General features: G+C 34.8%; 1 protein-coding gene across 2 annotated transcripts in view; it reads right to left on the bottom strand.

Moving 5' to 3' along the window:
* The window catches only part of LOC126976128 (CCR4-NOT transcription complex subunit 6), a 275,491-nt gene extending 268,845 nt beyond the window's left edge, over nucleotides 1-6,646 (bottom strand). For both annotated transcript variants that reach the window (XM_050824329.1, XM_050824328.1), the window contains exon 1: nucleotides 6,520-6,646. The gene's annotated coding sequence lies outside the window, so the exon portion shown is untranslated. The remainder of the gene's footprint in view (nucleotides 1-6,519) is intronic.
* Between the last annotated feature and the right edge of the window lie 5,778 nt (nucleotides 6,647-12,424).

Consider the following 12,424-nt stretch of genomic DNA (forward strand, 5'->3'; position numbering starts at 1 on the left):
CTGGCTATTTATTGGACCACTCGTTTTGCTAACATTTATGGGCCAACGGTAATACTTAAAAAAAGTTTTTTTTTTGTACTACTTGTTCGTGTGCGGGCGACTAGAGGCGGTGACACTTTTACCACTAATTTTATTTGTACGGGGTTGGTCCGCGCGCGTGTATCGAGATAGCTAGCTCCACCCAAACGCTGTAGGTTGTTGGCGTGATTCTGAGCCTTAAAGGTATTAATTAATATGCATGCAGCATATTAATACCTCACTTCTTCACTGACAGCTGAAACACAGTTCATACTAGTTTAGCTGTCTTTGGTCCCTGTATAAATAATTAATAACATAATTTAGAAACATATTTTTAACTTGTAATACTATTATTAATTATTGTTATGTTTGGAAAAAATATAAAAATAAAGTTATAATTATTATATGCATGTAGCAACACATTTGTAAATTTTTTCAGATATCAGAACCGAAAGCGCACGGGGCACAGTTATGTAGTACCTACATAATAATAACATTACGTCATCTTTCGACGTGTTTACGTGATTAAAAATGTATTTAATTTAATATCTAATGAAAAACTAGTTTTTTATTTGTTTTATTGAACAAAATTTCGGGTAAATATCACAATTTATTAAGAGCAGCAATAAATAAAATAGTCACGAACGAAGTAGTGTGACGACGAGGTACGTCACGTTGTAAAACGTAAATCACATTGCGTGCAGTTTCGTAATAGCGCAATGACGATTTTCCGTTGTAAGTGGGACAGTTTCTAATACATTCAAGTAGATGGACCCGCCAATTTTGGGCCACGATTGCTGTGATTCTATAACAGTCGTGCGTTATGTCATGTCTTGTCTTTCTAAATTTATTGCAACAGGCTGAAGAATCAAAACCTGCCGAGTTAGCTTCAAAAGTTCTCGCGGTTCGCTCTAAAAGTTCTTAGAATAAAAAAAAACCTGAATGAAGCATTCGTTGCTAATGCCTTTAGGTACTGTTTTCGTTTCTAAGTAACGTCAAGTTTCTTTAAAAATACTTAATCGCGGCACCAATTTACACCCGACGGCGTTTTTGGTCAATTTCTATCTAGTATAAAGTTTCCTGACGATCAAATGTATCAGAATATATAAGATTTTTTTGGACCTCACTCATCCCAATGCCTAAAAGCTGGTAGATTATGATGGTTGGCTAGTTAATGATGGTAGTTTGTCACTATACGGTGTAAGTGAATTCATATCCTATTTTGAATAAAAATATTTGAGTGATTTCAGCTTCAGTTGCAGGACATCCCTCACGAAAAAACTAAGAGAAAACATTAGCGGAATCCGTTTTCAGATTCAATAGTTAAGAAAACAATATACTGTTGCTAACACAGGCGAGACAATCATCAAGGTAAACTCAGCTCCAACTAAAATATTGTAGTTATTACAAGGTAATGCACCGTTTTCAAGAAAATAACAAAAAAATTCTAACCTAAAACAGGTAAATCACGTAAATAAACACTACATGAGCGCTGACACCCAAAGCTCTATCAACTATAATTCATTTAAATTGGTTAGAGATTATTGAATGGAATTGGAATGATATTAGAACAGTTAAAACAACGCACGAGCCGAGCGTAGCGGGCCGCGGCAGACGCCGGCGAGTGCCAGAAACTAATTCTAGGTGTTTCCCTTTCTTTCGTCCCCATAATTATATCCCAATCCTTAAAAATATCATAATTTATTATACTCATAATGCTTTTTCTCTTGAATGGTGCATTATCTTGTAATGAGAGTGGTAGCATTATAATTGTGTCTAACAATTACAATATTTTTTACCTCATAATTTGTGCTACGGGATACTAAGTTTTAACTGTAAAATAAAAACAAAAATTACGGTTCTATTCTCAATAATTTCCTATTCCAAAAATTAACCAAACATAACAAAGAAAACTTGAAAACAGCCTACTTTGATTTATAGTTTATTGTTGTCGGATTTGTGTACTAGACCTGTGTTTTTTTTATGAAATAGGAGGACAAACGAGCGTACGGGTCACCTGGTGTTAAGTGATCACCGCCGCCCACATTCTCTTGCAACACCAGAGGAAACACAAGAGCGTTGCCGGCCTTTAAGGCAGGTGTACGCGCTTTTTTTGAAGGTACCCATGACCCCGTCCCGGAAAGACCGCATAAGGAAGCTCATTCCACAGCTTTGTAGTACGTGGAAGAAAGCACTGTAAACACAGTCCTTGAAAACCGCACTGTGGAGGACCGCCACACATCCAGATGGTGGGGATGATATCCTAACTTGTGGCGTGTCGTGCGAAGGTGGAATTCGGTGGCAGGAATCAGGTTTAACAGCTCTTCGGAACACTCCCCGTGATAAATGCGGTAGAAGACACACAATGAAGCGACGTCTCTACGCAACGCCAAGTCATCTAGCCGTTCACAGAGCACTGGGTCCCCGACAATTCGAGGTGCTCTGCGTTGCACGCGGTCAAATGGATCGAGCTGATACTTGGGTGCGCCAAACCAGAGATGACAGCAATACTCCATGAGTGGCCGGACCTGCGCTTTGTAGAGCGCTAGAATGTGGGCCGGCTTGAAATATTCCCGTGCTCTATTGATGACGCCCAGCTTCTTCGAAGCCAATTTGGCTTTGCCCTCCAGATGGCCACGGAATTGGCAATCGCTCGAGATTTCGAGACCCAGTATTCCGCGATACTAGGTGAGGCTTTAAGGGAAGTGTTGTCGAAGAGCGGTGATACGCAAATGGGGATTTTTAGTGGTAAACGCGCAAACGTCTTCTGGGGGTTGAATTGGACAAGGTTCAATTTACCCCATTCCGCGACCTTCTCGACTTCGATAGAAGACACAAGTTTCTCCCGGCACTGGTCGACGTTTTCCCGAGAGAGACTTGCATGGCCCGTGTATACGGCATCACTAGTGCTGTCGGCCGCATAGCATTATATGCTGGAGGTGTCCAACATAGAAGAAACAGCGTGGGAGATAGCACACAGCCTTGGGGCACTCCAGCGTTCACGGGCTTGGGATTCAAGGAAAAACCGTCGACAACGACTTGCATAAGCACTCGGGAAGCCCAAATGATGGAAGTTTTGAGAGGAGCGCCTTGTGCCATACACGAACAAAGGCCTTCGCTATATCCAGGCTAACTGCCAGGCCTTCCCCCTTGCTTTCAATAGCCGCCGCCCATCTATGTGATAGGTATACCAGAAGATCACCTGCCGACCGACCATAGCGAAAGCCGTATTGCCGGTCGTTGATCAACTGGTGACCCTCTAGGTATACTTAAAGCTGGCGGCTAATTATGGTCTCCATGATTTTGGAGAGCAGGGAGGTAATCGCTATACGCCTGTAGTTTGCCGGATCCGAACTGTCTCCTTTTTTTTGGATAGGATGGACAAGGGCTGACTTCCCTGAGTCAGGGACTACACCTTTGGAATAAAAGTGCATGAATAAACGCGTTAGCATCGGCGTCAACTCAGGGGCACACGTTCTAATCACGATTGGAGAAATGCCATCCGGCCCGCTCGACTTCCTGACGTCCAACGAAAACAAAGCTTGCCTAACAGTTTTCTGTCTGAACTGTACAGGCATAGAGGCATCAGGCATAGAGCTCTGACACCGCGGGATGGTCGGCGGTGTTTTTACGTTGTCGTCAAGAGTCGAGTTACAGGCGAAAAGAGCGCACAGGAGATCGGCTTTCTCTTTTGCCGTATGGGCCAGAGTGTTTCTCTTGTGCAACGGCGGCATGGACGTCTGGTTGAAGTTACCAAGAGCAGCTTTCGACAACGACCAGAACATGCGTGTTTCGGTAGCTGGAAAGCTGCTCGCCGATTTTGACGACGTACTTTGACTTCGCACGGGCGATTTGTCGCTTAAAAAATCTGGAGGCACGGTTATATATATTTATAGTTATATGTTTGTGGCCAGTATTATTAAGTAATTCGAAGTAGGTAGGTAAAAAGATAAAAACAGAGAGACACAGAAAAATAATAAACATTGATCTTATTTCAATAACAAATTGGATCTAGGGTTAAAAAAACAAGAGAGTAGAAAACTTCATACTATGTTTAAACTGATAGAACAATTTGTATCAGTTGAACAGCATGTGATGAGGCTTCGTCATGAAAAGATAATCAAAGTTTTTTAATACTTTAGTTCAAGTATGTGAGTATTATTTATTTAAGGTAAAGTACACAATTTCTTTTTTAGGAACTCCTATGCCTAGTAATTAACAACTTACAGAAAGTATTTTAATTCTACTAGAATTTTTATATAATGTACATGTAATAGTAATATTCTATGAAGCTATTTTTAAATTTAATAAGATGTTATTTTGCACATATTCATTGCTACTTAATATACCGGTATAGTAGGGGGTCTCCAGTTTCACAATAAATGCCTTAATTGGATCCATTTTGCTCAGAATGATTATTTAAAATTATAAATGATACTTTTTTGAAACAAGTGTGAGTTTTCACTTGTTGCAGAATTTGATGAATCAACTCCAGAAGATGCCTAGTAGAGGCAAAACACGCCATTTCAAAGTGAATTGAAACTTTGCAGAAATAACACTAAAGATCATCACTGCAAGCCAATGATTTGTTTATACATTTAGATAAATACATTGCAGAATTATATTAATTGATATAAGTTGAGAACATTTTTTCCTATTTTCACTCTGGCTTGAAAAGAGAAGTCCAGAGGTTTTTCATCAAAAACCACATCTTGTAACTCTGTGTACTAATCTTATTTATAGGTTCAGTAAGTACATCAATTAAAATAAGACTGAAAAAAATTGCATGCTACAAAAATTAATATTGAATTGAATGAAAAACATATAATAAAAATGCCAGATTGTGCCTTTAAAAAATTAGTACCACAATCTACAAAAACTTGAAGCAATTGTAAGCAAATGTTTTTTTTTCTTTTTTGGCACATCAACAATGCCTCTTTTTGACAACTCATGTGTGATGAAAAAAATAAATAAATGAAGATTATTGGAAAAAATGTGTATAGGCTTCCCCAATATATATTCAGCTCATAATAATGACCATTTTATGGCTTACAATTTAGATGACACAATGTAATACTGCATTACCAAATTACCTACTATGTAACTTCATTCTATTACTTTTTGTTTCATAAAATTAAAGACACTTAACTTATTGACTCATGTGTTTTATACGACCCTAAATCAACACAAACTGTGTTAGAGTCATTAGAGAGGTCCATAAGGAAGATTGGTCTATTTTGTTTTTGAAATGATTTTACACTAACCCCCTTATTCATAATGGTTCGCTAACTTTAAACACCCGATTAGGAGGGTTTTTTCTCATTCTGACTTAGATCAATAGAAGAAGACAGAGTGCGAATTAGCAATGCTTTAAGTAAGCAGACTATTATGAATAAGGGGGTAAATCTAAAGAACTATAAAATATAAGAGCTATATATGTACCCTTTGAAAAACAATAATTATATTATAACCATATAAGTCTTAAACATCAGAATCCACATAATTATATATATTTAAATATATATTTTTAACAGTCAGAATGTATTTCATAGTTTTTTTTATTGAATAAATAAATTCAATATTATGATACCACAGACTGATAATTGCTGAATTAATTAATGCAGAATGAGTCTGATCAAAGAAATGAAAAAACAAAAAAAGTACGGAATAATAGAACTAACTACTAATAGATCAAGATAAATATATTTAAACAGGTATACCTACACATAAATCTTATATAAATGTGGGAAGTATCTACTGTTTAAAATCCTATCCCAAATGATACCATGTACATTATCTTTTATTATACAATTGTAGTGTTATAGTGAGATGAATTTGATTTCAAAATAAGACTGATAGGTATTCATTACAAAATTAAAGAAATAATAATGTTATTTAATTCAATCAATAGCATTAAAATGATGATAAAACTATAAATATACCAAGAAATTTTAACTAGGTTTTAACTTTAACATGACTCACATTTGTAGTTCCCTTTATTTGGAAGCTCTTGGTATCAACGTAATCTACTAGATGAATGTATTCTAGCCCTATATCTAATGACTAACAACAGTTCTATTTCTAATAAGCACTGATAGCTTGATGTTATGAATCAAAACTGTATTGTTTATATATCAGTAGCAATACCTTATAAACACAGCAAGAGGTCATGAGGGGAACCGAAAATATTGCACTCTGTAAAGGATTATCTTCGTTCAAGGAATACGAATGTTCCATAACCTCCGTCGATCAGGAGGTTTACCTGAAGTTTTAGTATAATTATTGATAATAGCACGCTTAATGTATGTTTTAGTGACTCATTTGAGTGAAATTAATACTAATTTAATTCATTACTTTCACGAAAATATTTATACGTATGATCTTTGTGTACAGCTGACATCAAGATGGGTCGACGCAAAGTTGACGGTCCAAGCGCCAATTCTTAAAAACAGATGCTACCGTTTTACTAGCAATATAATTAAGATTCAAATACATATTTACCTTCATCTACTCCTTAAAACAATTAACTTCAATTTGGATTACACTTAACAAGCAATAAATCACTGTAAACACACAATAGCACAATCTTGACACACACCACATCAAACGTCCATTTACCGACTGCAGCGACAATCATGGATAGTGGCAGATTGTAGAACCTGCAATTAGTTTTTTTTATCTACTACGTTTAATTGTTTGTGATGAAAGTCGATTGGCTAGTAGATAGATAGTCTATCGGTAGAGAAAAGCGAATTGGTAAAAAATTAATCGCTTGTCCTTTCTATTTGTGGTGAAGTAACCGATGCTACTTCTGTAGTGTTAATATTCTATCCGTCAGTTACAGAAAGCATATTTAAGGTTAATGTTTCGTTATATCATATGCTATCTTTCCTGTCAAAATAAAAAGAAAGTAACGGTATTATATTTAGTGAAACATTAACTTTAAGGATGCTTTCTGCAACTGGCTGTAAAACTTTTATGTTATATAGAAATAAGAAATGTGTGTAAAGTGACATCTATGTTTTAAATTTAGAACAACATTATTCAAATACTTTCTTATGCTCATCTTTATCTACCTTACACCACGTTTTCTACCCGTTTATAAAGTACTAAGATTTTAGACCTTGACATTTATTATAGTAAATAATAATTAATTGTTACTCTTACTAGACATTCCTTTTTCCCGGAATGATCCTGTATAAATATGAATACTGCGTTACCTATATTTGCTACTTTTCACTTAATATGTATTTTACACCTACTTACTTTATTTAAATATTACAGAAAAGATTGACTGTACGTCTACTTATCTTTAACTTCATTTTTAAAATGTCCACTCAAAAGTAACTCAATTTTACCATAGAAAAATATTTACAACTATGTAAATTTTTTATGGGACCAAATGGCATCTATTTCGCATCAAACAAAAGTGTACGGTGTACATACATAAAAAAAAATACCGATCGAATTGATAACCTCCTCCTTTTGGAAGTCGGTTAAAAATACAGGCTGCATTATTGTAAAATTAGAAAACTCCAGCTTAAATTATATAAAAATATTTTATAATTATTTTGTGTAAACGACTGTTTTGTTTCTTATTTATATAAAAACACACAGAATCATCTAAGACATCAACATGTCTAAATGGATAGATGGAATTGAAAACCCGACAACACGCCCGACACAAAAGTAGAACAAAATCCAAAACATGGTCCAATTACATTGCATTAATATTAATTACCTCTTCAATACCCTTTGCTCCTTATCAATATGTATTAGCAAACGTGATTGTAACTTGTAAATCAGTACCTAACTAAATTCCACTGACTCGGTGGCATTGCTGGTGAAATATAAATATCAAAAACTAAAATGGTTGAAATAAGCAAACATCGGGTGGATTGTACGACTATTGGATTAGTATCATGTGCTGAGTTGTTACACCCCTGGACAAATAGTTGTTTAGATGCTTTTTCAACTATGTTTAGAAATTGTTTCAAGGGTTCTCTTAAGTTTTTTCTTCCGATTCATGGCTACTTTTTCGTAAGTTCTTAGATTAATTAAAATTGCTTCATATTAGAATAATTAGTAACGCAGATTCTAGTCTGAATTTGGATATTGGATAATATTTCTAATCACCCTGGACCCAGTTTAAATCCACAAAGATGAGGTATAATTAAGTTGATTTAACGATTGTTTTTAAGAGAAATTTCTGAAATATGAAAACTACTACATAATTACTTGAACAAGCGATCTGTGATTCAACGAGTGATTGATATGATCCAATAGTCCACAAAACGTTATAGAAAATAAATAAATATTACTTTTCAAACATGTAATTAATGCTAAGATTTCATTAAATTTCCACGATTCGACAAAATTACAAAAACTAAAAACCACAAAGAATAATTATTCAACCTCTGGATATCATTAATAATTGGACCCAGTTGTTATAGCAATATTTGCACTTTGATAATGTTTTGTTTCTCTGATAATTTTAAAGTTGAAGAATATTTGTATAAGTATTGTTATTTTTTCATCCTATCCCGTATTATGAAGTGTTGCTATGCAAGGAAATAATTCCGTTTTAGAGATAGCTGTATTATACAAAATATTTTTTTTTTCACATTTCACAAAAAAGCTTAATCCAGCCACACAAGTTGGCTATGTTTTGAGCTACTTTTAAACATCAAAATAAATAAAAAACAGTCAAAATATCTATAACAACGAGAACATAATACAAAATAATGAAAATGATTTTGCTGTTTCCATATTTTAAGGGATCCGTACCTCGAAACCTGATAGGATCACTTTGATGTCCATCTGTCTGTCTGTCTGCCCCTTATCTTGGGAACGTTTGGAGGTATCAAGTTTAAAGCGCGTTCCCCTTCCTTAAAACCCGTCAGCGCTCATGTAATTCCTCTGGTGTTGCAAGATAATGTGGGCGGCGGAGATCACATAACACAAGGTGACCTCGTACGGTACGGTACGCTCGTTTGTCCTCCTTTACCATAAAAAATACTCAAATCTACAGTCTCATGAAGCTGTGAAAAAATCAAACTTCTAAGTTAACGTAAAAAAAGATAGTCTAGACACTCTCAAGGGAATCAAAATATTTAGGGTATTTTCCGTTGACCTAGAACAAAGATATTTGGAAAGTAACCGTCTTGTACTACAAGAATAGAGAAAAGCCTAAAATCTCTACATTAGTAATATCATAAGAAACAGGGTCTTTATGCAAGGAACGGCGCGGTCCAAATTTTAAACTGAGTTAACCGTGTCATATGGAGAAACATATGAAAGGGCCTCATTGGCACAAGCTTAAACAGATTTTAAATTATTTTTATGATTTCAATTTATGAGGAAGAATGAAGAACCTTTTCCCTTTTTATAAGTATTGTTTTTTGTTATGGTAAAGAAACCTAATAATCTGTACAGAACCCTCGTGAGCGGGTCCTACTCACACTTGTCCGGATTTTTCAAATTGTTTGTGAATTGTTATGTTAAGCAAAAATGTTTAATTATTTAAAAAAACGAGAATCAAGTTAAGACAAATTTTCGTGATCACTCCAAAGAGAATTTAAACAACTGTAAATGGTCGAAATAGAAATCTAACTCAGTGTCAAATCATATTATCAAAAATATCGAGAATTGTGCATACGGCATCACCAATACTGTTGAACGTAGTGTTCAAAGAGAATTTAAACACTACTGAACGTAGTACTGTACTGTCGTCTGCATAGCAAATAGCAAAGAGTATAATACTTTATAGGGAAAAGAGAAGCTCAAGAAAGTTAGCCCCCCAGATTTTTTTTATTTCTTATTTTTTAATTTTTTTTTGTTTGTTCTCTATAAACATTTGTTTGTTCTCGATTTATTTATTTAAAAAAAAATGCAATTCATTAAAATTGGTTAGGTTAGGTTATGTTAGAACAGTTAAAACAACAAACGGTAGGCGAACGGTAACCAAATAGTAGGCGTTTCCCCCCATTAACAGGGTGTGGGGGCTAACTAAAGGGTATGTTTTTAATTAATTGTTTTTAAATAAACAACAAAAGAACAAACAATTATTTATAGCGAACAATTAAGAACAAACTACGAACTAACGATATGCGATATTGAAAATTAACAAATTGAAAAATTTTTTTTTGGGGGGCTAAGTTTGATGAGCCAGCCCTCTCTACGCATTATGAGCTGTCTATTTGAAAACTAGCACCATCTGGAGATTGGCCCCGAAAATAACTATATATAAGCTCGAAATTATAAAATTAATTTTTAATGTTCTGACGCAACTAAATAACGAACTCTACTTTTGAATGTAGATATTGTAGTTTTTAATCGTGTTGAATTTGCGCGTAGAGTTAGTTATCTAATTTTGTCACAACATAGAACATTAAGGATAGATTTATTAGTGCACATAAGCAAAATGGAACACGAGAGCTACATACATGCGCAAACGCTAGACGTAGCCGCCATTTTATGACCAGTGGGCAGTAACACAATTAAAGAAAAGTTGAAAGGTTTCAAAGCGAGTGACAGCTGCCAAAGCTTTCATTTTCGGGCCAACTAACAGATGGCACTACCATATGTCCCACCCCTGGCAAATAGCAATGTGTGTTGGAGCCTGGAGATGTCATAACCTTAGAATATTGAAACTATAGAAGTAGTCCCTACGTGCCCCTTTTAGATAGCAATAGTTTTGACTGGAGTAGTCTTAGGTGGTTTATTATTATTATTATGACTAAAATTACCCCTCATGGAATTAAATCGTATGACATAATGTCACATACTCAACAGATGATTGGGAGTGTAAATGAATTAAACATAATAATGAAATGCATGACGTAATGATAATTATTTATAACATAACAAAAATACTTTCATAAAATCACTTATCATATTATTTTATTAAAATATACTACAGTCAGAACTCTAATAATGATCAGGAAATATATTGTGTTGTTTGCGATTTCTATTCACATGTATTTATTTTCTTTCTAAAAACTATGTATTTCTTAATTAGATAGATACAAAATATCATAAACTTGGAGAGCCGCAGGCAGCGGAGTCATAGCCAAGCACTGAGCTATTGGTGGCAAAGCCGCAGACAGAGGCAGAGTCTATATATTTTGATCTTTGAGCCAACTGCTTAGCGAGAACCTTTTTATATATTTATCATGGTCGAGTCAACGTCTCGTCGGTCATCTCGTTAGCCAAGTCAAAGTACTTGCTGAACTTGTCCTTCTCAGCTTTCATGAGGTAGTCTTCATGTGGGATAATGATTACGACGATAAGCCTGACGCCGGGATTGGTTAACCACCACATTACCATGCCTAGATAGGCGACTATAATCCTGCCCGTGTTGATAGACCATTCCCAAGAACCAGCACTGGTATGTATTTATAGTACGATTTATTATTATTACTAACCGCATTTTTAACGACTTCAAGGTTCAAACCGAGATTTTCAATTCGACGGTATTTCTTTTTATGTTGTTACCTCAGAAGTTTCGTCCGGGTGAAGCAATTTTGATGATCCTTTTTTTATTTGAAAGCTGGTGCTTCCTTTGTGGTCCGGTCCCATTTTAATTTGATCTAATTCTGACAATGGCATTCACGAGAAACCCATATAAGTCTTAAATTTGCAATCAAGTATGTATGCGACAAATGCACGATAAATTCAATATAACGCCAACTGATTTTGATGATTTTTTTTATTGGAAGGGATATACATACTATAAGGTTGGTTTCATGAGAGTTTGAGTAAGTTCTAATTATGGGATCCATCACAAAGTAACAGAAATCCTCAATTCTTAGGGGCAAATTAACGATACTCGTCCGATCTTTTTATATGCTATTCGGATATTACAATTTACGTTCGTTGCTGCATTGCACCATGACATAACGTTCTATCCATTTTTGCACTCTTCGCAAGTTTCTTTTGAAATTATCTTCAGGGTAGATTTCCTCTATTGAGATAGGCGTATCTCCCTGACTTCGTTGGTTTCATTAAAGCAGTGCTGTCTCATATGAGCAGCACTTTATTAGGTCTACACATATAATTCAGAAAAATTAGTTAGTGTACTTCAGATTAAGTAAAAATCTAAAAAAAAATTACAAAAAACCAACCAACAAAAAATACTTTTCCAAAACAGTATAATATGCACTAAAAAGTAAAAAAATAATTGCGTTTTCTTCTACAAGTTAATAGTCCTATCTTAAAATTATTTTTAAAGTTCTCATAAGTAAAATGAAATGATAAATATTAGACTACCTAGCAGTCAATCAAATTATTACGACAATATTATGATGTAGTTCAATTATTGTTATTTTTGCAGTCAGTGTCAGCCAAGGTAGGTTTTAACTACATACATAGTTATAGGTTTTTACCTTTTACATAACACATAACA

Source organism: Leptidea sinapis, chromosome 39, assembly GCF_905404315.1.
Source record: "Leptidea sinapis chromosome 39, ilLepSina1.1, whole genome shotgun sequence".
Classification (NCBI taxonomy): Eukaryota; Metazoa; Arthropoda; class Insecta; order Lepidoptera; family Pieridae; genus Leptidea; species Leptidea sinapis.